The sequence below is a fragment of the Hippopotamus amphibius genome, chromosome 13 (assembly GCF_030028045.1).
Source record: "Hippopotamus amphibius kiboko isolate mHipAmp2 chromosome 13, mHipAmp2.hap2, whole genome shotgun sequence".
Taxonomy (NCBI): Eukaryota; Metazoa; Chordata; class Mammalia; order Artiodactyla; family Hippopotamidae; genus Hippopotamus; species Hippopotamus amphibius.
In genome coordinates this window covers 89,005,681-89,030,551 of record NC_080198.1, presented here as the reverse complement: position 1 = coordinate 89,030,551, position 24,871 = coordinate 89,005,681, and positions in this window count along the sequence as shown.

The following is a 24,871-nucleotide window of genomic DNA, read 5'->3' as shown; positions in this document are numbered from 1 at the left end:
AAGAGCAGGTAAAATTAGTGGTGAGCGGGCCTTTAAATTCTGATCATGGAGCATACTTACCCACATATCACAAGGTAAAATCTACCTGTCAGACAATAATTACGGGGATGTAAGCCTGATTGGAAAGCTGCACCAACAGTGTGGTTGATTCTATCTAAACTGAGGAACAGACGCTGTGATCCATAGACTCGAGTCTTGCAGGAATTAGAACTGGACCTGAAACTGCATGATTGTATGAAACTGTGAAATTGCATGACTTTATCCACGTGAGTCTTGCATATGCCCTTTCTGAGCTATATCCGATTGACACGCCCCTTTGCACACTTACACTTTACACAGAAGAATGAGAAAAGTACATAAAACAAACATACACCCTATCTACCCACAGAGGTGCCCAGTTAAAAATGCATGGCATCTTTCCAATCCCTCAGAATATGTTTTATAAAGGGCAGAAAAAGTTCAATTAAGGGTATGTAATATAAAATTATTTTGTTTTACCCACATTAACAAGGAAATCAAAAGTCAAAAGTTTCAAAATGTCTAAAACCAAAGCAACATTCTTAGCTACGAAGGATTTACTTTGTAATTCTCCATCCACAGGCCTACTGTTGCCAAGTGGCAAGTTATTGCTGTTCTGTCAGAACTATGCTTGCCTTTCAGGTTGCTGTTTTTTCATGCATGGGGTGAGGGGAAGGCATAGATCTGCATCAGCGAAGCTCTTGGTCTTGTAGCTTTAAAAGGGGTTTGTAAAAGAGGAAAGCACACACTCATTGTTGTCAAATCTACGAGGAATATGTTCACCAAAACCACCTTGGCAAAGAGATACCACATCATGAATATTAAATTAGAAATTATTCACCCCAACACTATCCCCCACCTCATTTACATGCTATATAAAAAAAAAGTTTCCATCGCTCCTGTGAGCTGAAGCAAATAGGAGAACAGACTTGAACTCAAAATAAGAACAAGCTTTCATAAATGAAACCAGATGTGTGAAAGAGGTCACATGTCAACTGCAGAGCGTATATAAAGGTGAATAATAAATAAATAGAATGATTTATTACTAATCATTCAAACTGGCCCAAAATGGAATGTTCTGCCTGAAAAGTTATGCACGTCCCATCACTAGATGAGCTCAAGTAGTTTCCCCTAAAGGTGGGGGCAGAGGGAATCCCCATACCGGATGTTTTGATGAGATTTCAAAAGGCCCTTCCAACACCAAAAAAGTGATCATGCTAGAACCTAAATGACTACTCCAAACCGTTCCACTACTTTGCAGATCATGGATGCATCCTGTGGCTTATTCTACTTAGGTTCCAAATTAGTTCCAAAAAGTCATTTCTAATGAGAACTTGCAAGCAGATTTTGTTTAAACAACTGTAAAATTATAAATGGAACAAAGGACTTTTTTTTTTTAATCCATGTAGTATAAGGAAAGGTGTATAAGCTTTGTAACGAGGAAGGCCAGCACTTCTTAGCTATACACCGTTGGGCAGGATGTGTAACTTCTCGAAGTCTCAGCTTCATCATCTGCTACACAAGGATCACAGCCCTGTGGATTTGTCGGAAGGACCAGATGGGTAATATGCCAAACTCCTAGGGTTCAGTGGCTGTGCAATAAATGGTATTCATGGTTAATGCTGCTTTTCTTATAAATAGAGATAAAATAAAGGTCTTGAGATGTTGCTTTGCTTTTATATTGAGGAAGCATTGAACACTTTGAAGAAAAGAATTATCTTCCTGGGCTTAGGATAACATTATTCTTCTTCTGTAACATTTTTCATTAAAATTTTTCCTTGGAAATGGAGGACTTGGTATAGGAGAATAAAACCCTTTATTTCAGTTGGACTGTCAGTGTTACCTATTCACAAAATGAACCCTTTTGAGTCCTGCTCCTGGGAAAATGATGTATGGTCTGAGCATCAACACAGGAATAGCCTGTGGTAAAAGAGGTCTGTCAGGAATGACCATTCTTAGAGCTCTTGAAATCTTTATCATGAAAACAAGGATTTATCATGAATGATCTCATGTCAAGATTGAAAATATAAAAATAAGCCTAAAAGTACTGTTTTGAGTACATATTTGGGAAGGGAGACAACGTATACCGTCCTCTCTACCCTCCTATTCCGCCACCACTCAGTTCATGTTTAATTAAAGTTCATCTTGAAAATATAGGGAAAAATTAAGAGCAACACATTAAAGTCTCCGAGCATAATTCTAACCTGTCAGATGGATAAGCAGGGTGACCACCCAGGGTATCTTTCTGTTACATGCCGTTTTCCCTAAAAGACTTGCAAACTTTTCCCATCTTTCTCTCTCTGTCACACACACACACACACACACACACACACACACACACACACACACACACACACACACACACACACACACACACACACACACACACACACACACACACACACTGCAATAGCATATAATCAGAGTGTTCTTCAAGTCCCTGGAAAACACCGTACACAAGTAAAGAGCATCAGCACTGCCTGGAGATGGAACCATCTGAAATACAACCTTGTGAGCCAACACTGGGAGTAACAGGAGGAGGTGCAGTTTTAGACGTTAAAATATGAAGTTTGCCTGAGGCAGAAGAGAAACCGCCAGATTTCTTCAGATCTCAGCTTGAAACGTCCAGTTGGTTGCATTTAGATTTTCACGAAGCCACTCTGTGGATGACTAATATTCATTAGCTAAGTTTGATGTCCCTGCTTTGGTAAAGCAAGCAGCCTGCCTTCACTTTTCAAAACATCTTTTTACCCCTTTCTTGTCTCAACTCCTCCAAACACTCCCCACTTCCTATTCAAACCAGGAACTGATCACTAGTCACTTTTCTCCCCTCACTATCCAGAATGCTGTAAGCAGTTGGATTAAACCTAACCATCTGCCTCTTAAATGAACCTTGAATCAATTGCCACGCTTACCAGCTCATATATCTGGCAGTGGGTCCACAGGAGGTTGAAGGAAATGCTGGGAAACACGCTAATAAAACTTAAGAGAAAGGCGTTCTTCACTTTCATTGAGCTGGGAGGAAACGAGATGTGTTCTGGTTCCACCTTTCATGGTGCTTATGAGCTCTACCCCATCACCCAGCTTGTTAAAGGCAGAGCCGAAAATAAAACCTCACACCCAAGCCCTAGTTCAGTTCTTACTAACACACACACATGCACGCACACACCTTGATTTCACTTGAATTTCTTCCTCTTGTTTGATAAAGAGTGAAACCACTAAAAATCGTTGTGAAAAAACTGGTTTCACAGTTGACTAATTTAATTCCAGAGGGGAAGGGAAGGATGCCTCAAAGGCACGGGATGACTAGAGCAACCCCCAGTCAGGCACATTCACGGCAGACGTGGGAGTGTAGGTGATCCCTGAGGGAGAAAGTACAGGGAAAAAAATAAACAAACATCCTATGATTTAACCATGGGAAAAGCCTCCACTGACGGAGTGGGAGGAGGCTGAATAATATTAATTGCCACTTCAGGCTCCTTCCCCTAAGTACTCTAGGACTGGTTTTTCAAGCACAAAGACAGGGCACAGACAAGCTACAACAGCTCACAGCATGTCCTCTTCATAGCCTCCCACAACTGTGCTTCACTCCCTTCTCACTCCAGACTAGTTTCTGGTCCCTGGTTCCCCATTTGGAGTGTGCGGACCAGGCTAGAGTGTCAGGAAGAAGTAGTGGCAGCATCAGAAGACAGAAGAGACCGCAGGGCTATAGATCTGCTGTTTATCTGTCTATACTTGGCCACCTTCTAGGGGAATCTTCCTGCCTCCCTGGCAGTTCAGAGCAGTCTGCGTGCTCACCTGGGTCATCCCTTTAGTTTTCATTCTAGATTCCTTCCCCACCCCCACCCCCTTTTTTTTTTTTAAAGATTTTTTTTTTTTGATATGGACCATTTTTAAAGTCTTTATTGAATTTATTACACTATTGTTTCTGTTTTGTGTTTTGATTTTTTGGCCACAAGGCATGTGGGATCTCAGCTCCCTGACCAGCGGTCCAACCCACACCCCCTGCATTGGAAGGTGAAGTCTCAACCACTGGACTGCCAGGGAAGTCCCTCTTTTTCCCCTTTAACTTTCAAAAGGGTAACCCATAACTGGAGCTGTCCCAACAGCACCCATTCTCACCATTTAACAAAATCTCACATTCACACATGACGGGTGTTAAGTCTTGGTCAAAACCAGTGGCTTTTGTTTTCTTTCTTCACCCTCCTACATCTCTCCAGCAGATTTGGCATGGTTGACTTAATGGAGAGTTTTGCAGTTAAATTAGGACTGAAAGGAAGGGTAGGATCTGCCCCACATTACGCGAGGAGGTGAAAATAACGTACATCACTTTTTATGGATGTCAGCTGTTCATATATCACCTTCAACAGTTTTTCCATATTACTTATTTAATATTTCATTTACATTGATACCTTAAAAACTTTAGTATTTACCTTAGTCTCGGTCTAAGCAATAAAAATCTGTCAAATCATGAATTTGAAGTACATGTCTATTTTTCTAGCTTACATTATATTTAGATATCTAAACATTTTTGAAGTTTATTCTCGTACCGCCAAGAATCACCTCAAGCGCCATCCATGGGAAGCATCAACTTTGGGATACACTGAATTAATCAAATTAAAGCAGGCTGTGGAGCATATACAACAGAGTGGCCAGAGAAAAAGGACAAATGGTATTATTAAATAATGTGAGGTGGGAAGGCTTTGGCCAAATTATACAGAACTTGATATGGCCAAAATAATAATAATAATAATAATAATGCAATGAAAGCTGGGAAATGAAATTAAAGTAATGCTTAAAAGGAATTCATCTGCTAGGTATAAATGGGATGTATTGGAGTTTGGAAGGTCTAGATTTGAGAAGGCCAGAGGTCTGATACAAATAACAGCTATGCTAAGACTGTGAGAGCCTGGACTAAACTGATGTACTCAAAATAGGGGAAAAGGATGATGAGCTCTATTGTAGTAGAAAAAATAGACAGGAAGCTTCAGACAGAGAAAGAGAAAGCTCAAGGAGGAGACAAAGTCAAAGATGATGGCAGGTTTTCACGTGAATGACCACTAATGCCCCTGGCAGATGACATGGGGAGTTTGAGAGCAGACATTCAAAGGAAGATGTCCAATCAGTGTTCAGTGATACAGTTCAAGAGCTGGGTGAGAGGGTAGGACTGTCGTGATTTCGGAGCCATCAGCAGGAATTTGACAGACAAATTCATGGAATGGACCTGCACCCCAAAATAAAACGTAAGAAGAGACAAGTTACAGTTCTATTCAGGAATCCAGGGTGAATGCGCTGAGAAAAAGGTCATTTACCAACAACAACAAAAATCTACTCTAGAGCAGGCTTCTCAACTTGGCAGGACATCAGAAAGATAGGGGCACTTTAAAGATTACCAGGGTCTGGGTCCCACCCCAGACCAATTAAATGCAGCTGCCTAGGACCATGGCATTGACATCATTATCAAGTTAAGATGTTGAGAAGTATGGACAATTCTAGACATATAAAAAAACTTTGTCAGATTTCTTAATCCTGCACTTTGAGAAGCAATCCAATTTTCTAGCATTTGCAACATAGAGATAATAAATGAAATAAAGTACATGTATATATGAACAGTGATTTTATCTGTATAAGATTTCTGGCATTGGTTGTCTGAAATTTCCATTTTTTTGAACTTTTTTTCCCCTTCATTTTGTTCAGCATTTTAGTTGTTTCAGTTGGGAAGGTCTTTCAGGGCATCTAGTCTGGGCAATCATTTTTCATATAAAAAAAAGGTATTTATCTATATGTTCTCTTTTTCTCTATTGTGAATACTTTTAAAATTTCAGGGGCTTATAAGAGCTTTCTTCTTTTTTCCATTTCTTTGTTTGCTTCACATCAATTTGGGTGTTGTCCACACCTAATGCTTTCAAAAATATTCTTAACTTATAGAATCTTAGTATTTACTCATTATTTGCAAAGCTTTTAAAATCAAATGTAAAAAAAATTAATGAAAACCTTTAAACAATCTTTCAGATTTAAGGTGTTCTTCCCCCAGTTACTTCACATTGGATAGCAAAGGAATAAAATTCTGAGAGAAGATGCTCACCCTAAATTCAGCTGTGCCCATCAAGGGGAATAACTGTGTCTTTGTTCCTCCAGTTGCCCTGATAATGATACCAAATTTTCTTTGTGTGTGTGTGTGTTTGTGTGTTTTTAAGAACTTTTATTGAGATACAGTTAACATACAATAAACTGCATATATTTAGAGCGTACAATTTGGTATCCCAATCTCCCAATTCATTCCCCCGCAACCCTCCCCGCTTTCCCCACTTGGTGTCTATATGTTTGTTCTCTACATCTGTGTCTCTATTTCTCCCTTGCAAACCTGTTGATTTGTACCATTTTTCTATATTCCGCATATATGTGTTAACATACGATATTTGTTTTTCTCTGACTCACTTCACTCTGTATGAGTCTCTAGGTCCATCTGTTTCTCTACAAATGTCCAGTTTCATTGCTTTTTACAGCTGAGTACTATTCCATTGTTTATATGTACCACATCTTTTTTATCCATTCATCTGTTGATGGGCATTTAGGTTGCTTCCATGTCCTGGCTATTGTAAATAGTGCTGCAATGAGCATTGGAGTGCATGTGTCTTTTTGAATTATGGTGTTCTCTGATACCAAATTTTCATCTGAAATATTTTTTCAGATGTGAATTTGAGTGGGTAGATGGAATCTATTGAGATTATCATATGCACATATAAGGCTATGATATTGGAAATCATTCATCCACCTTTCGGAACAACCTATTCCAGATACAAAACAAGAATGATTTTAACTAAAACACAGTAAATCATGTTAAGTATTTAACACTTTCTGTTTTTGCTAGACAGCAATGATAATGTCTTACATTTACATAAGGCTTACGATATAGGAAGATAAGCTGAGTCCAAAAAGTTAAGTATCCTAAGATTATATAACTTGTTCTAAAGAAGAAATAAATAGCCCATTATTAAATTCTAAATTAACTGGGAGATGATTCACACACACAAAATATGTAGAAAAGTGTTACGAATCCTAGAATATCAGAAATTTGGGGGGGGGGGGGAGGAAGGAAGAATCAAGATTTTTATATCATGAATTTTTCTTCTTCACATCCTTTTAAATATACCCTGTGTCCCTAGCTTCTCCCCTACTAGTATCCCCATAACAAGCTGTCTGCATGTTCTACATAAGAGCCCTTAAAATATCTGAAAACAGTGATGAGGGCCCCTGGTAATCTCTCTCTTTTGCAGTCCAAACAGCCCCATTATTGATCTGTTCTTCACAGCAACCTCTTCCTCCTCCTTGTTGCTTTCCCCCGAACTCCTGAGGATGTCTACATCTTACTCTGCTTTGCAGAAATAAACTTATTTCAGATGAAGTTCAATTAAAGCTGAGAAAGAATGAAATATTGCCTCCTTCGCTTTTTATATTCTCTCTCAATGCTTATTTCCTATTGGAACTTTTCCTCCCCAAGTCCCAGTCTATATTTTTTTGCTGATGTTCTATGAATAACCTCAAGTCTTTCTTACAGTTGCTGAGACCAAGCCACATAGCTCACTCTTATGCTCATCAATTACTTGCTTCTTTTTACAAGGTGTTAGATGGTTTTAAAGTCCTTTTTAATTCACCAGAGTAGCCTAGACATGGCAAGAGTAAAGCACATCGTACCAAACTCTACACAAAATTCACTGAAGGAAACATAATACAGTTGATACAGTTGTTAAATACTTCAGCCTTCGTGTTCATCCTACGGGAAGATTTCAGAACATTTATATGCTTACTCTAACGCCAAGGAAATACTTTCAAATGCTTCTTTTGTCTCCATAGGGAATTTCTAAAGTCATCACTGGATTTTATAAATAAACTGCAAAATTTATGAAACCAAGTCATATTCTCTAGAAATGTGTCCTATACTATAAAGGCTAGTTTTCATTTGATCGGAGGAGGGTAACTGGTATTTTTATCTTCTCATCAGGAGGCAAAATTCACACCACATTTTACATGTAGAAATGGATTTGGCAGGATAAAGAAACTTGGAAGTTTCTTCAAGCAGGAGCCAAGGCTTCATAACCTCAAACAGCAGTTCAAACCATTTGAATGAGTGGGCAGAATAAAGCCTGTGAGATTATGATGATGCAGAGTTACTTCACAGAGAGAATGAAGATGGTCCAAGTTGAATTGGGGGCTGGGGTGGAGAACACACTAAAAAAAGTAGCAAATTGAGGTAAGAAAAATAATAGTTGTCAAAACGATAAAGTTACAGAGTCAAGAAGGGCTTGGAAGTAGCAAGAATAGAAGGGTGATTTACAAAAGAGGTGGAATAATTCACAGAAAATTTCTGTGAATAGAACAATCAAGGGTCCTGTAGCCAAAAACTCCTGTTTCCTAGAAGAATTTTTAATACAGATTATTTTCTCATGTTTAGTATTGGCTTAATATGAAGAAACATTTTACTTTCAGGAATCTTGGCTAAACGAGCTGAAGAGGTCATCTATCAGGAAGAAAGCAGGATCTGTCAGCCTCAGCAGCACGTTAGAATCATCTGGAAAGCTTTAAAAACTGTTTAATTTTTTTCATTTGATTTCCTTTATAGTTGATTTTTTTTAACTTTGCAAGTTGAATTTTTTAAAAACAGTAATGCTTTCCTTCCAGTTTAAAGCTATACTCAACAGAGTCATTACTAGACCTGTGGAAAATTACCTCTCTAGTTTTATTGAATTTTCCTGGAGTGTTTGAACTTTAAGACAGCTTCTTTCCCTTGCAACTTCCTTACAATTTTCATTTTGAATTTTTTATTGAGTCACAGTTAAACGCTTCTTCAGTATTTCTATACTGAACTAACACTGATTCCCTATTCAGATGATGTTCCCATTGAGAAAGACACTAATTTCAAGATCTATACAGCTAAAAGCCTCAAGTTCAAGTTTCCCACCACTATCAACAGATTGTGGAAAATAAAAATACTAATTAAAATACAGAAATGAAACTACTGGTTTCTGGGAAAGCCATGACTTTCAGAGAAAAATAAGATGCTTTGCATGTAAATATTCCCACTAAAATTATAATTCTTTCGGGAAATTATACCTTTGTTGCCACATGGCTGATGATATTTAAATTTAAGTGGTTTAGGAAGAAATACTTTATGCGAATTCTAGATCAAGACTTTCTACTTGCAATTCTAAAAGGCAGGTAAAACTGTTTTTAGAATATTCCTACTTTTAAAAGAGACCAAAACAATAAAGCATTCTATTTTCTTATATCAAAAATAAGCATTTTTGAAAATTTCTCCTTTTTATACTTTGAAACATTCCCTCCATGTGTAAAACCAAAGGAATTTCTGATTAATTGATACTAAACATTAACCTAGAGGTTAAAAATAAGTACATTTTAACACTGTAGCATAGTGAAAAGGGGAACTGTTATAGAATTGGGGTATAAAAATAGCCAACAATTTCAGCCTAATGAATAAATGTGAAACACGTAATTGTTTTCTGAATCACTAAGTTTTGCCATCCAATTGTCCACCCCTCACTTTACACTACCTAGATTGGGAGCTTCTGTATACCCAGTGATCTTTCAGAAAAGGGTGAGTCTGATGAATTTAGTTCAGTTGAGTGTCTTCTTTTTCCCACTAAAGACAAGCTCCTTCTTCTCATAGGAACGCTATCATGACACATCTCTCAGCTTTTGTTCATGTTTCTGTTTGACCTGATTACTCCCTTACTTCCCTACATCTGTCCTTTCTGTAAGTATCACGTCTTCCATAAGACCTTTCCAACTGTCAAGCTCACTTTTCTCAATCTTAGTAGAATCACAAAACCACAAACGACAAGAAAGGAAAGTGGCAAAGAGTTTCCACTGGTGTGTTAGATGTATTCACCCATTTATGTTCACTGTGGCCATCAGATGTAATGACAACATGTTATCTGGTAGCTAGCACCTTGTTGAGAAGGAAAAAGGAATTCATATTTATTGTGTTGAGCAGGTACAGGGCTTTCCCACATGTCTTATTTAATCCACACACCTGTCTACTAGATGCCAGCCCTTAAAGGATGTCTTTACATTATGGTTTACTGAGCATTCCTCTACAAACCAAGATGATGCCTTGACCAGCTGCAGGAAAGATATGGTCAATACCCTCTAAATCATTGCCATTGGCAAACTCTCAAAATTCACCTGCTCACTGTCAAATCATACCACATAGCAAACTGGTTACCTCGAAATGCCTATTATAACATAAGCATGTTTTGACAGCATGACACTTAGAATCAGGCTTCCTCAGTCATCCCATCGAGATGTTTTTCTATGTCAAAAGTCAATTTAAAAACATCTGCTTTAAAATCCTTCCAGACCAAAATAATATCCATCCTACTCCACAATGGCACCTATCAAAACTCCAAAAGAATTAACAGATAAAGGACAGCTAATGAATATACGAACCATTCACACCCCCAGAATCTAACTCATGTCCCTGAATCTTACACCTAGAAAACAGTATAGTTAGTCCCTAGAGCTTCTAGCATTAAATTTACGTTTTATTGTTTGGTCCTCAACTTTTTTTTCTTTTTTTTTTAACCACTATGTCTTCTCCTTAGCCCACTACACTTACTCTGGCTCCAAGAGCTGCCTGCAGTTCACAGAGCCCATGTTTTCTTTTTTTCTCTCATATCTGAGTCTTTGCACTCATCAAACATTGCTCTATCTACCAAAAGCACTCATCAGCCCTCCTTTTACACTGGGCTAAAACCTTGTTTCTTCAAAATCTGCTTACTCACCCTACAGGAAACCTTCATCCCCACCCCTTCTCCAGTGTCAATGAAGATCTAATAGATGTATGTGTGGGTAACACAGAGAAAGCCCATGTGCTTTATCAGTCTCTTTACTTCAGTCTCTCCCATTACACTAAGCCCCATGAGGGCAGGAGAGTGAATAGCCATAAAATGAACAATGAGAAAGGTGAAACTAGGAGAAAAGAAACATATGGTATCAAGAACTCAGAACGGTTATAAAATTAAACTTCCTTTCACAAAATACACCAGCAGGAAATGATTCACGAACAAGATGCTATCTGGTTTACAGTCAAATGACTGTGATTTATACTACCAACAAGGCTTTGAAGATGTAGGGTGTATATGAAATCTCCATAAAAATATTATCTTACTTCCAAAGCAAATTCCCAAAGCTAGAAATGAGAGGAAAAGCAGAGACAGCTTTGATTACATAAATATCTGAAATGTTATCACTGATCTGAAATGTATTAGAAACAGACTTTTGGAAAAGATGGTGGTATGATAGCAGATATCCAAAGTCCTTCCTGGAAACTCAGCCAAGTCACAAAGGAAAAACAAGAATAGGGGAAAATCTGCATCAGAGTTCACAATGGTCAAATTCCAGTGGCAGATAATGAATCTATTTTAGTTAACATAAGCAGAAAGTTTTACATTATTTTAGATGGCTATCAGAATCATTAGAAAACTTAATAAACAAACTTCAAGTTAACTTTTAAGAAATGACTGAGAACCACAGCGCAGAACCTAGCTATGAAGAAAAATGGCAGTTCTATTAACAGGCACCTGCCTGTAAGACTCAGAAACTGCCACCTGATAATCAGGGAGCCACAACAATAAATAGGTACCCCAGGATAGCATTTGCTACCAGAAGCTGGAAGAATAGCCTACATCTCACTTCTCTCTTCCAAGTCTCACACAAGTGCATTCAAATGATTAAACCTAAATCCTATTTAGATTGCGAAGAGTGTCCAGAAAATGCACTGTTTCCAATAAAGAGCTAAATATATATATACATATAAATTTTTTAAAAAAAGAAGAAAATGCACTGTTTTTCAGCCTCTTCAATAAGTCATGGCAAAAGCACTAAGGATTTTTTACTAGATATAATGAAGACGAGATTAGCTTGTAGGGCTCATCAGGAACTTACCTATGATTCTCCTTCCCCAGGAATAGTCATGAGACAAGGAAAAAACTAAGGAAATCCTAGGGAAAGAACATAAGTACCTTTAAATTAGAGGGGACAGGGCTAGAGGTGAGGTTGGTATCACTCAGCTTGGTGTCCTGTCACCAGGACATACCAGGGCTACACTGCCTCATTGGGAGAGGAATCCTGGCCATACCAAATAAAAACACGCAATACAATGTTTTCTGAATTGGCTTCTCAATAATGAAGCAGACTTTTCCCAACTGGAAATGTCTTCTCCTAAAGTGAGAGCATTCTGTATTTCTACCAACAAGGTAGGGATGGCCCTAGTACCATTATATGCTGGGAGTAAAAGAAATATGGCCCTAGGACAGTAGTTTCCAACAACCACACTGTAGAGACCAGGTTCTTCTGTGGATATGTTTATTTTCCTCCCCAGTCCCCTCAGACTGATAAATGACTGATAATTTAACTGAATTCATTCAAATGGACACCTTAAGTTCTAAAAGAGGCCAATAACAGCCATGTAAATATTCACTACTTAGGGGAAAGAGGAGGCAAAAAATGATGACAGCTCCCATTTACATCAACCACAGGGAAATTAAAGAACATTAATCAGACAAGAGATAGGGACAGAATACACAAAACCACAGATGAAAAGAACATTAACATTAAGGGGGAAAAAGAAAACAGATAATGGAATGGCGGGATTTTAAGTGGCACTTGAAGCGGCAAAGATTAAATTCAACTGCAGAAAATAAACTGCAGAGAACCAGAATTAGACTACAAAGTAACAGCAAATGAAGTAGATAAAATATGAAAAACAGATCTGGTATCTAATATATGAAAAAAGGGTATTCATTTAGTAAATGGTTCTGGACATCTTTGTGATTGGCTTACAACAAAATACAGAATGTACAGAGATATTAGAAGAAAACTTTCCTAACCTGAAAAAAAATTCAAGCAGATAAAAGGGCTCATGAAATACTAAGAAAAATAGCCAAACCTTTGTTACATCATGGTAAAATGTTGGGGGTGGGGGAAGGTGGGAGGAGAAGAAAAGGAAAAATGAGGCTAGGGCTGAGCCCTTTAATAAGTTCTTTAATGACAGGAAACACCAGGGCAATTTGTATGGAAATTTCAGGGAAAAAATTATAAGTCAAAAATTCTATAATGAAATGAGTTCACATGTGGAGGCAAAAACTGATATATTTCCTCAAATTTTTGCATACCATTCTTGTAATCTTCCTGAAAAAAAAAAAGAACCAAACAGGTACTTGACTATTTCAGTCAAGCAATCAGCACAGCAAGATATAGATTTCAAAAATAGCTAGTCTGGGACATAAAAGACTGTCAGGTGGCAAGTTACAGAACACTATCCAAAACTAGCTCTAAAAACTGGAGCCTTGGTAGCCTCATATAATAAGTACGGGGTACTCGATCACCAGTTTTTTTCACTGTACTGGCTCAACAATTTCCTTAAAGACCAAGGTGTTTTCCACCCATCCATTCCTTGTCCTAAGCAGGTTACCTTTAATCCTCAGGAATACATAGCTACTACCAAGACAGACATCATTCCTCACACATCCGTGAGGGATGAGAGGGTGAAAAAGAGAGCTTCCTAATATACACATCTCTTTTTAATCAAAACTTATTTCCCACGAGTTTCCCAACACCTCCTTATATCTAATTGGCCAAAACTAGGACACAAAGCTATCTCAAACTGTAGGGGAAGCTAGGAGAGTATTTGTCACCTTTAGCCTCCATCATAGACAGATGGTCTTGAGAGTTGGAAAGAGGGGAAGTGAATGTCAACCAAGAGTGTAGTGTCCACCAGCACATGTGTGTAATTATAGTTATTGTAAAGTTTCAGAAAACATTTGTATGCTATTTCTGAAAAGATAAAGATATTTTTTAACATATTACATCCAGACAAAACTCAGAATATACCAACAAAAATCGAAAGGGATTGGCGGGGGGGCGCGGCGCAGGTAGGAGAGTGTGGAGGTCATGGTCATACCTCCAAGTGCTCAAACTGTTGTGGGTAAAATAGTCCCTCCCTCCCTCCTGAGTCTATAGGGAGGCTCAGCGAGACCCACACACACCAAAATGTGTAACCCTTGCTCTTGGAAATAGTCAAGAGATTAGGAACAGTTATCTAGACAATACAACAAGCACCATTCTGTGAGTTCAACATTTCCCCAACTCCCCACTCTTGCTCCTTTCTCAGGCTGCACCAAAACTGAATTCAGTTTTTCACTTATTTAAGAAATTCAGATATTGAGCTTACCCATCTGGCCCATTCTCAGCTACTGAAAACCCCTTCTCTGGTACTCACTCCCCAGTTTGAATACTGGTAGGTGATGTTGGGGACTCTTAAATCCATGTTCCTAACTCAGCTGTCCAGGTCCTACTCACATTCCCACAAGGGTCCCCTTTCTACTGTGGAATATCAAGTCTCTCCTCTAAACTTCAATCAAGATAAGCTGTTAACAAAGGAAGAGAAGAGGAATTAAGAGAAAAGTCATGGAGATTAAAAATTGTATCCATTATTTCTCAGTCTTTGCCCAAAGTAAGGTATTACATTCTATTTTTTGAGAGGAAGAGGACTTCTTCATATTCCTTTCAATTCTCTCTCCATTCCCAACAGATTTTCTTCCATGACTCATCATCCCCTGAAAACCAATACACTCAGCCCTAATGCCCATAACCATGTCAATAAAAGGTTTTATTCTTTACTAAGGCCAGAACAGTCAAAAGAATAGGGCTTTCTCCAACACTGAAAGATAAATAAAAGCTAACCCTTCTCCCCCTCCAGTGTTTCCACAAGCCACCACAGCTATGGTCACCTGAGCTTTCAAGGGAGGGGAAGGTGGTATGGAGTGGGAAAGACAGTGACGACCGGGCATTCAATGAATTTGAGCCATCAATCCTGCAGTTTGGGAGGACCCCAAGCAGAAGCCTCCTAGGAAGCTTGCCATTTCACATCTGGCTCCTGGTAAACAGGGTAAGTTTCTGGAGAAAACACCACTCCCCTCCCCCACCTCATTAAGCACATGAAAAACACCTGTATCCACCAGAAGCCTGACCCAAGGTTTATTCCTCTCTCTTTCTACCAAGTGAAAATTCACAGTGGGACTGTCCCAAAGGCAGCCCAGGAGTTCAGCCACACCCCTGTCTAGCACGGTCAGCAACTGCCTGAGTTCCTTATTTTCCCTGGCAACTGCTGCCTCCTGCTTCTGGAGGTTTCTCACCACTGTCAGGAACAACTCTCCCTCCTTGCTACAAGAGGGAACAGGACAAGCACAAGAAAGAGAAACAAACAGCTCAAAACTCACCAAAGGATTCCAGTGTACTTCTTCCAAGTCTTTTTTTCCGCCAAATGCCCCCTCCATCCTTACCTGCTGTTGGCTTCACCAGTGTTCCTTGAGGTGGTCTGCTTCCAGTCTCACAGCTTCAGGTTGTTGAGAGTGTCAGTCTCTGGGTGGGGAAAGAGAAGAGGGAGGGTACATGGGTGCCATGGAAAGTAAGCTTTCTCCCAGGAATGCTTCCCTCCACCTCCAAAGACTAGCTTTCCCCTGGTGATCTCACCTTCCCTCTCCCCGACACCCCCCCCACCCCCCGTTGGCATCTGCTGCACCTGCTCCTTCCTCTTCAGCTCCTGGTCGTACTGCACCTTCCCTTCCAGCTGATTAGCAGCTACTGGAGGAGGTTATGGGGAGGGTGTGACCATGGGTTGACCTGTGAGCTGGACCCGGACAACTGGTAGCTCCTGCCCCCTTCCCATCCTTGAAATGTACATTCTGCCCACGGTTCCCACAGCCAGAGCCATTTCAAGGCTGCAACCTTGAGAGAACGATGTGTTCTTGGGGCCATCTGGATGACATGTGGCGCTGAACCGGGTTAAGGACACTATACAAACTCTGAAGATTCTGGTGCAGCAGATGTAAATATCTGCTGGTCTTACAGCCTCCTCCAGGACAAGCCTCGTAAGTTTCCTTGCTTATTACAACTGCCGCCTAGGAATTTGGAGTGACTGCCTTTTTCTTCCCTCACTCCTTGTCCTCCGTGTAAAGGAGCCAGGTTGCAAACCAGCCGCAACTGTTGCAGTTGCTTTAATGCAAGGGGCCATGAAACAGGAAAGACACATGCAGGACCCCTAGAGCCACCAGCCGGGGAAAAGAAGTCAGACCCTACACAAGTGAAGGAAAAGAACAGTCCCTTCTCCATACAAGTGTGGAGGACAAGTACATGGGAGGCATGCCATCCTCCCCTGCCCCCTGAAGCCAAGGCCTGGTCCCCTACCTCCTTCCACGCCTTGCCCAGACAGTGCAGCGCCTCATCCTGTTCCTCAGGCTCCTGTTACTTAGCCCGCACAGCAACAATCTTCTCCTGTATCTGCATCCATGCCTGGAGCAGGGCAGGAAAGAAATGCGGTTCTTCCAAGAGAGCGGTTCTCAGACATTAGCAAACATCAGCATCACCTGGGGGGCTTGTTAAGCCTGATTGCAGAGCCCACCCCCGGAGTTTCGGGTAAAGTAGGTCTGGGTGGGGGCCCAGAATTTGCATTTCTAACAAGCTCCCAGGTGACGCGGATGTGCTGGCTCAAGGAACACATTGCTCTAAGGTCTACCCTGGCTTCTTTCGCCTTCCCATCTTCCTCCTTCCAGACTCTCAGCAGCCTTCATTGGCAGGAAGTGACTATGGGCATTTTACCTCCTCTCTGCGCCCATTCTAACTTTTCAGACAAGATCTGCTTTCCTCTGTCCTCTCTTCACCATGTACTCATTTAATCTCTCCATCAGTCCTGTTGGAATCAGGCAACGAAATAGTTTTCAAAGACTCCCAGGTGATTTCAATGTATAAGGTTTCAGAAGCACTAGGTAGATGGAGATCACTTCCCACCTCCACAGGTGAAGAAAAATCCTGCTGCCACCTCCCCTTGAGCACCCACCGCAGCACGGGACATCAGGGACTGGGGGCCCAGAGGGTCCATTACACCTCTCCAGTCCTCTCTCACCTGGAGCACATACTGACAACTTCACAGGGAGTCTAAATCTCTGAAACACTTCTGCTGCCCTCATTCTGCATTTAGATCCTAGGGTTTCAAAGATCCTGGGTCTGTCTCCCCAGAGCAACACCTCCTATCAAGTGCGGGAAGTTCAGGAAGAAGGGAGATTTATCCCTGCACTGACTCATGCCCATCTTACCCCCATGAGAGATAGGGGTTGAGAAGGTGGCTAAGGTTACTACATCTCACAAAGACGGCACCGCTGCCCTCTCCACCCTGATGCATCTCCTTCACTTCAGACAAAGAAGCAGAACTCACCATTCCTCTGGATCCAGGGCAAAACATCCCATTGGGGAAGACTAGACCTAGCTGAGCGCCATCAGTGGTTCAGCGGGCAAGTGCAGGTGTCCGAAAGCAGGAAAGAAAACAGAGAACTGCCAAGTAGACACAGGGTAAACGCTATGTGAGCCAGGAGGAAGTCAGAGTCGGGGAAGTGGAAACAAAGTAATGAGGAAGCCGCCCCCCACCCCAGCCACTACCTGAAATCACAGCCCCTTCCTCATGAGGTTCCGTGACACCTTCTAAAACTAGGAAGGTGTTGGGAGAAGCAGGATTTCCTCCAGCTTTCTGCAAACAACGTAAGTCAAAAGTGCTGGAGCCTCTCCAGGCATTGCTTCCTTAACTTTAATCGCATCCCCCTCTTTTCCCCTAGTGATACTTGCTAGACTAGAAAAAACTTCAGAAATCAAAAAGATTTTCTTATTTAATAAAAAAGGGAAACAAATCAGTCACACACAATAACTGGCAAAGCCAGAAATGCATCCAAGTGTTGCAATTCCAAGTTAATTTTTTCCACTGTACCATATTTCCTCACTCTCTAATTCATCTCCACCATCTCTATTCTATTCCTTTCCCAGCCAGCCCAGCCAAGCCAAAGAATGAATTCTTACCTAGTTTAGCCAGCCTCCAAAAGCCTGACTTCTCAGAACTCCTTGAGACCCACTTGCTTTCTCATTGGACAATCTTGGGTTTCTAAAGAGAAAGAGAGAAGAAAAGAAAGAAAGAGGAATTGTGGAGAAATTATATAAGAGGAAAGTCACGGGAGTGGCTGGTTAATGTCTTCCTTCCTGTGAATTCCAAGGGTCTGCAAGGTGGAGACCCAGGCTCCCAGGGCCAGCCTAGTTACTCACTAGTGCTCAGTCTTGGCTCCACATTAGAAATGCTTGGGGGAATTTTAAAATTCCCCATGCCCAGACCAATTAAATCAGGATCTCTGAGCAGGAAACCCAGACGGCAGGATTGTTAAGGCTTCCCAGGTGATTCAATGTGTAGAATCACTGCTCTAACAAACCATATGTTACTTCCTCTCCCAGACTTGAAGGTTGATCAGCTGGGGGATAAGCTTTCTGGGTGGGAACCAGTTGAGTATGAGCAATGTAAAAATTAAATTTAAGCAGCCACACAGTAAGGAACAAAGTCACGGTTTAATTTAAAAATAAAACCTCTAATTTTATTGTCAACCTTTGCTTCTCTTCCAGATTTTTTTCTCCTTTTCTGTTCCATAAATTACTGAGCTAAAGCAATAATGCTAATATGATCAATACTGATCATCATTAGAGGTAGATGTCATGCCTTTTCTTAACTGTCTTCAGTGGGACTTCCTTGGTGGCACAGTGGTTAAGAATCCGCCTGTCAATGTGGGGGACACAGGTTCGAGCCCTGGGCCAGGAAGATCCCACATGCCATGGAGCGACTAAGCCTGTACGCTACAACTACTGAGCCTGCGCTCTAGAGCCTGCAAGCCACAACTACTGAGCCCACGTGCTCCACAGCAAAAGAAGTCACCGCAATGAGAAGCCAGCGCATCGCAATGAAGAGTGGCCCATACTTGCCGCAACTAGAGAAAGCCCATAGACAGCAACAAAGACCCAATGCAGCCAATAAATAAGTAAATAAATAAATTTTAAAAACAAAACAAACAAAAAACAGTTTTCAGTGAACCCATGGAGCTGGAAAAAAAGAAAAAAGAAAAACAAATCAAAAGGAAAAAAACAAACAAACAAACTATGTTTGCTCCGCTCATCTGTCTGCTAAACGGGTGGCCTGAGGCTGGTCCACTCCCCCAGACCAGCAGTCCTATCAAGGCTCACCTAAAGGGTCATCTGCATGGAAGAAATCTTGGAAGGCTTTACAAGAGAAGCACATGCCTGGCTAGAATTTATATATTCCACCTCAGTAGAAGAATTGCTTGGGTGTTATCAGCTGGCTAGGACCTGGATAGCAGAAAAGAGGAAGGCATCTCATAGGGAAGAGAAAACATAGAGGTAGGAAACCATAACGTTTGGAAGCTTGTCGTGCTACACCAGTACCGCTCAACTATACGGCTGAACATTTCTCTTTGATTCCAGGTAGGCAAATTGGACAGTGTTTCAGATGTTTCTTCATAAGTGAGTTCAGAGAGGCAGCATGGTGTAATGAAAGATAGCAGGACTTCAAGTCAGGATCAAACCTGATGTGTCACTAACTAGCCCTGTCTGTGTCCTTGAAGGAAGTTTTTTAAGCTTCCTTAGTCTTAGCTTACTCACCTGTAGAATAGAAATAATAATATCTATTTCACAGCATTGTTTTAAAGATTAGTGGTTTTGTATGTAAGTACTTAGTATGGTGAGTGAAAAAAAATAAGCATTCAATAAATAATTGTGGCAACAAGAATAATAACCATAGCAATCGTCCTCCCAGCAGCAGTTGTTATTGGATCATATTGACAGAAAAAGTTAGCTTATATACCAAACTGAAAGCTTTCACTTTGTTTTATTCAGGTTTTAGGTTTTTATGTTGTGAAAGTTTGACATGAGTAAATATTCATAGGTATGGAACTGAAGTTTGCAGTTATAAATAAAATTTCTTTTAATTTCTATTTTTAAGGTACTGGAATGATATGAGAAGGCTTAAGACAACATTTTTCAGTCCCTAAATCAGTGAGACCACATTAACCAAGTGGTCTCTAGTTTTTAAAGCAATGAGAAAAAAGAGATCAATTCTATAATGAACACAATATACAGACATGGAGAAATGAGTATAAAATGAAAGAATATGAAATCAAGAGAAATATCTTGCCAAATATATGAAGGTGTAACTCATTCTTTAGCAGGGTATTTAGTAAAGAAAATAATGACCAAATGCAACCTGGCAAAAAGGTGTATGAAAATTTCCTCCTATGATTGGTGAGTGTATCAGACAACTTATCAACGAATACCTAGATTACTTTCTAGATCAAAGAAAAATATTAAGTAGCTGTGTTGCCTTAGGAATGTTTCTTAATCTCTCTGAGCATCAGTTTTTAATTTTATTGGAGTATAGTTGGTTTACAATGTTGTGTTAGTTTCAGGTGTACAGCTAAGTGATTCAGTTACACATATACATATATTCATTCTTTTTTAGATTCTTTTCTCATATAGGTTATCACAGAATATTGAGTAGAGTTCCCTCTACTCTACAGTAGGTCCTTGTTGGTTATCTATTTTATATATAGTAGTGTGTGTGTGTTAATCCCAAGCTCCTGGTTTATCCCCTTCTCCTCCCCACCCCACCCCCACCACATTTCTCTCTGAGCATCAGTTTTCTCATCAGTAAAGTTGGGATGATAATGAAACTGTATTGTCATGTGTGTGGAATTAATAGCCAGTGGTTCATGGAAAACACTTAATATAGTGCCTTTCACTTTGTTGTTGTCTACTATTTTTATCTCTGCAGCTAGGTTTAAAGTAATTTAGTAGAAGGATTTGAAGACTTATCAGAGAATAATGGCCTGGCTAATTTTCATTGCCTGATCCTATCATGGGATTGGAGCGAAATTTCAGGTATATTACAGGCTCCCGGGGTCCTTGCTTATTCTTACTTTGCTCAGTAGGAATTCTAAATTTAAAGTACTTAGCAGGAGTTCTGAGGTTTAATCAAGCAAGCTAGTTATGTTAAGGGATGATACCCTCTTATCACCTGGTAAGACTGTTTTTGGTACAGTTTTGATCAGAAAGCTGTGTTACAAAGTTTTCCATTTCTAACAATGGGAAATCCTTTCTAATTAGGTACCAAACTTGCCTTGTCATGTGTCTGAACAACGTTTGGGGAGTGTGTGGGAAGTGAAGGGGAAGACGCACAGAGGGTGTGCTAGAATGCAGCGTGCTTGTTGGGGCACTGGTCCGTATGCAATGACCTCAGCAGACTTTGCAAAGGGCATGGTAAACCTTTCTGTTTTATTCTCTTATTCATTGAAACTTTCTTAAGCATTTAGGAGTGACCAACTGTTATAACAAGCAACCCCAAATTTCATTGGTTTTACACAACCTGATTTAGTTCTTAAACACAAAGTCAAATCAGACATTCCTGATTAGCAGCTTTCATCCAAGGGATGACGAAATTCCAAATATTCCCATTACTGACTCTGCCATGTCCTAGAGTCTTTCCAGAGTCCTCTGCCCAATGTTTTACACACAGCCAAACAACAGGCAAAAAAGAGATACCTCAGAAAGTTAAGACCCTGGCTCCCATCCACCTCAGCTCAGAATAGATACACATCACGTCTGTCCACAGTGCATTGGCAAGAACTAGTTACATGGTCTCACTTCAGTGCACGGAAAGCTGGGAAAAGCAGACAGGTAGCCACTCGCAGGAAACAAGTCTATACTATGGGAGGAGAGAGTGATTCTATGTCGCTCAGCTGGCCATCAGTGACATAACACCCAACTCCTGGGGACAGATCAATTTTAAAAAACCTAAATCCTTCTCATTATGAAGCTTGCAGTCTAGTTTATCTTTAATGAGGAGCTCCCTCCTTTGGTCCCAGTGTGCTGAATTGCCTTTCATCAACTTAACTGTCATCCCTGTTTACACTGTGGAACTACATGTCCCAGAATCCTTTTCCAGGTTAGATCCTGCCAATGAGACATTCACAGAGATTTTAAAGAGAAGCCTTTTTCTCAGTAGCAGCTGTTTGCAGGCAGATGAGATCATTGTTGGCAGCACTCTTTGGCTTTCAGTGCTTCTCCCAGGAATCACCTGCTATAAGCAGGCAGCTGAGATCATCAACAGAAGCTTCCAGTGCTCCAGCCACCCTTCTGAGAGTAATCCACTTCACTACTCCATGCAGCTAGGATCACTGAGAGTGGCACTCCAGCAATCCTGTATTTTCAAATTTGCTAAATAATCATCTTCCAGACTTTCTCTCCCACAGCAATTCCAATGTTCTGAGTTAATTTTATTCCTACACAAATACTAGAGTAACTACTGTTTTCTGACAAAACCTGAACACATTCAGGATTAAAAGGTTCAGTGCATTTATTCAGTAATTCAAAAAATATTTTTCAGTGCCTGATATACGTCAGGTTCTATGCTAGATGCTAGAGAACACGATTTGACAGACCCAATAGATAAACTTCTGCCTTCACTGTGCTCACTTTTAATAATCTCAGTAAGAAACACGTTGTAAAGCATAATAAATAAATTCCGACAGCTGCTTTAAAGAAAAACTACAGGGTGCTATGAGAGGACTTTTTTCGAGAGAAGTAAAATAAAAGCTGGGGTTTGTGGACTCCCACTGCAGTCTTCAAATTAGAAAATCAAGAGTAACTCTAGTCAAAAGAAATTTGGCAGAATCCGTGGAAGAATATGGCTAATTAGATATCTTTAATGCCTCTGAGTTGTAATGATATGACATATCACAACAGGGGTCACTGTTTGTCAAGGTCACAATAAATATTTTCCAGAGGCAAGGAACCCTACTTTGTTCTTATGTACTAGGGCAAAATATTTCATATTATCTATATCACTCAAGGATTTGGGATATCAGTGAAATCTTAAAAAACCAGTTGGCTATAAATACAACTGTAATATATGTAACTATTAGAATTTTAGAGTAAAATTCATTAGAGAAGGATCAAGTAAAACAGAGGAGACAATTCTGGTCAAGAAAAGACAGTGTTTATAGTCCTCCCACATGTTAATTCCATTTGTCAGTCAATGGCTAACATGCTTATTCATTTTATGTTTTATAAACTAGATTAAAGAAAGACCATCAGCATTCACTGTTGGGTTGTGTACTAGCTGTCTGAAAATTATAAGATATAATTATGCATCCTTTTTCTTTTGGTATTAATGCCAATGTTAATATAGTTAATAACAACTAATTAATATTCCATTAGTCGCTTGAAGAAAGAAAATATCATGGATGGGCAATTGTAACCTCCACCCTAACCACAACTAGAACATGTAAAATGTTTATAAAAATCTGCTTGGTTCTTTATATCTCATTAACCTTCAGAGACAGGGCTTTTAATTTACCTATCTCCACCCTTTGAATATAATCAAGGAGATCTCTTGTAACCTCTGCCCAGCAGTTCAAAGCTCAGCATCTGGCCAGTCTAGCTGCTTGCCCTAGGGTGTTATTGACCAGAACCAGAGTCCAGCCTTATCCTTTATCCTTTGTAAATAAGCTTCAGCATATATTTATCATTCAAAAAAATTTACTGAACACCTTATGTATGTTGGGCCCTGAAGATATAACTGAAGAGGACTTAAATGATTCCTATCCTTATAGAGTTGGGAATAGGACGGGCGCGGAGGGGGAGCTGGAGACAGACGCACAAGGATGAAGTGGGACATCCATGAAAGGAAGTATAGGACAACTAATCCAAACCTGAGAGATTTGAGTTTCCCAGAAGAAATGCCTTCTAACTAAGACCTAAAGGATGCTAAGAAAATTATTTTGGCACAGAAAAGAGATAAAATACTCCTGACAGAAGGAACAGCCTTGGGAAAACCCAGAAGTAAGAGAGACCGTGGCAGGTGTCCTTTTAGAAGAACTGGAAAGAGTTTAACGTTGGCTGGATTTTAAATTAGTGTTGAGCGATAAAATAGATAAGGTCAGAGAATTAACAAGGAATGGATTTTACAGGAAATATTAGGCCATGTTAGAGAATTGGAACTTTAAGAGCAATGTGGAGCCTTTGAAGGGTATAAACTAGGGAACAGTAGATCAATTTTGCATTTTAGAAATTCATTCCAGCTACCACGTGGAGAAAGGAAAGGAATGGGGAGAAAGATGGGAGGAGGAAGAGGAGGCACCATATAGAAGATTATCGCCATAATTTAGTATTGATAAAAAATCATGGTAGTTTGATCTATGGCAGTGAGTCTTTCTCTGGATTTACTGACTACTAGTGTTTTATTTATTGAACACCTTTGTTTGTTTGTTTCCTGACTTACCCCTCATAGTCCTTTCTAGATGTTAAAGTCCTACTACAAATTTGTCTCAATAGCTGAATTTCTACTACATGATACCAAATATACTTGAAAGTAATTGATTGCCAGGCTGTCCCTCTGCTGATTGTTTAACTGTGTGTTCCCCAACCTGGCCATGCTAGGGTCCCAAGAGGTACTGGGATCCATACTTCTTGCCTACTGCAGACCTTTCTCTAAGTAACTCCTACTTAACTACTTCCTATTTTTGGATGCTAAGACCCTTCAATTTGCTGTCATCCCTCTGTGAAACCTTCTGCTCCCCAAGTCTTTACCATGTTCCCCTACTCTCCCTATGACCTAAGCTCCAATTAAAACATTAGCAAAAGCATGAACTCTAATATGCATTGATATAGATCTTGGAATTTTGAACCTGCCCCAACCTACAGTCCTGAGACTGAAGTCTGGTGTCATAGAAATTTTCCCAGTCTGAATTTAATAGAGATTTTGACCTGAATAGGCAAATTCATCTTTTAAATATTATGAGAGCAATTATAAGTTTACAGGTTTATTGATTTATTCATTCAGTAGTCAGGGAAGGTCAGGCCCTATGGTTAGAATTTTGCTAAATGCTGAAAAGAATAAAAA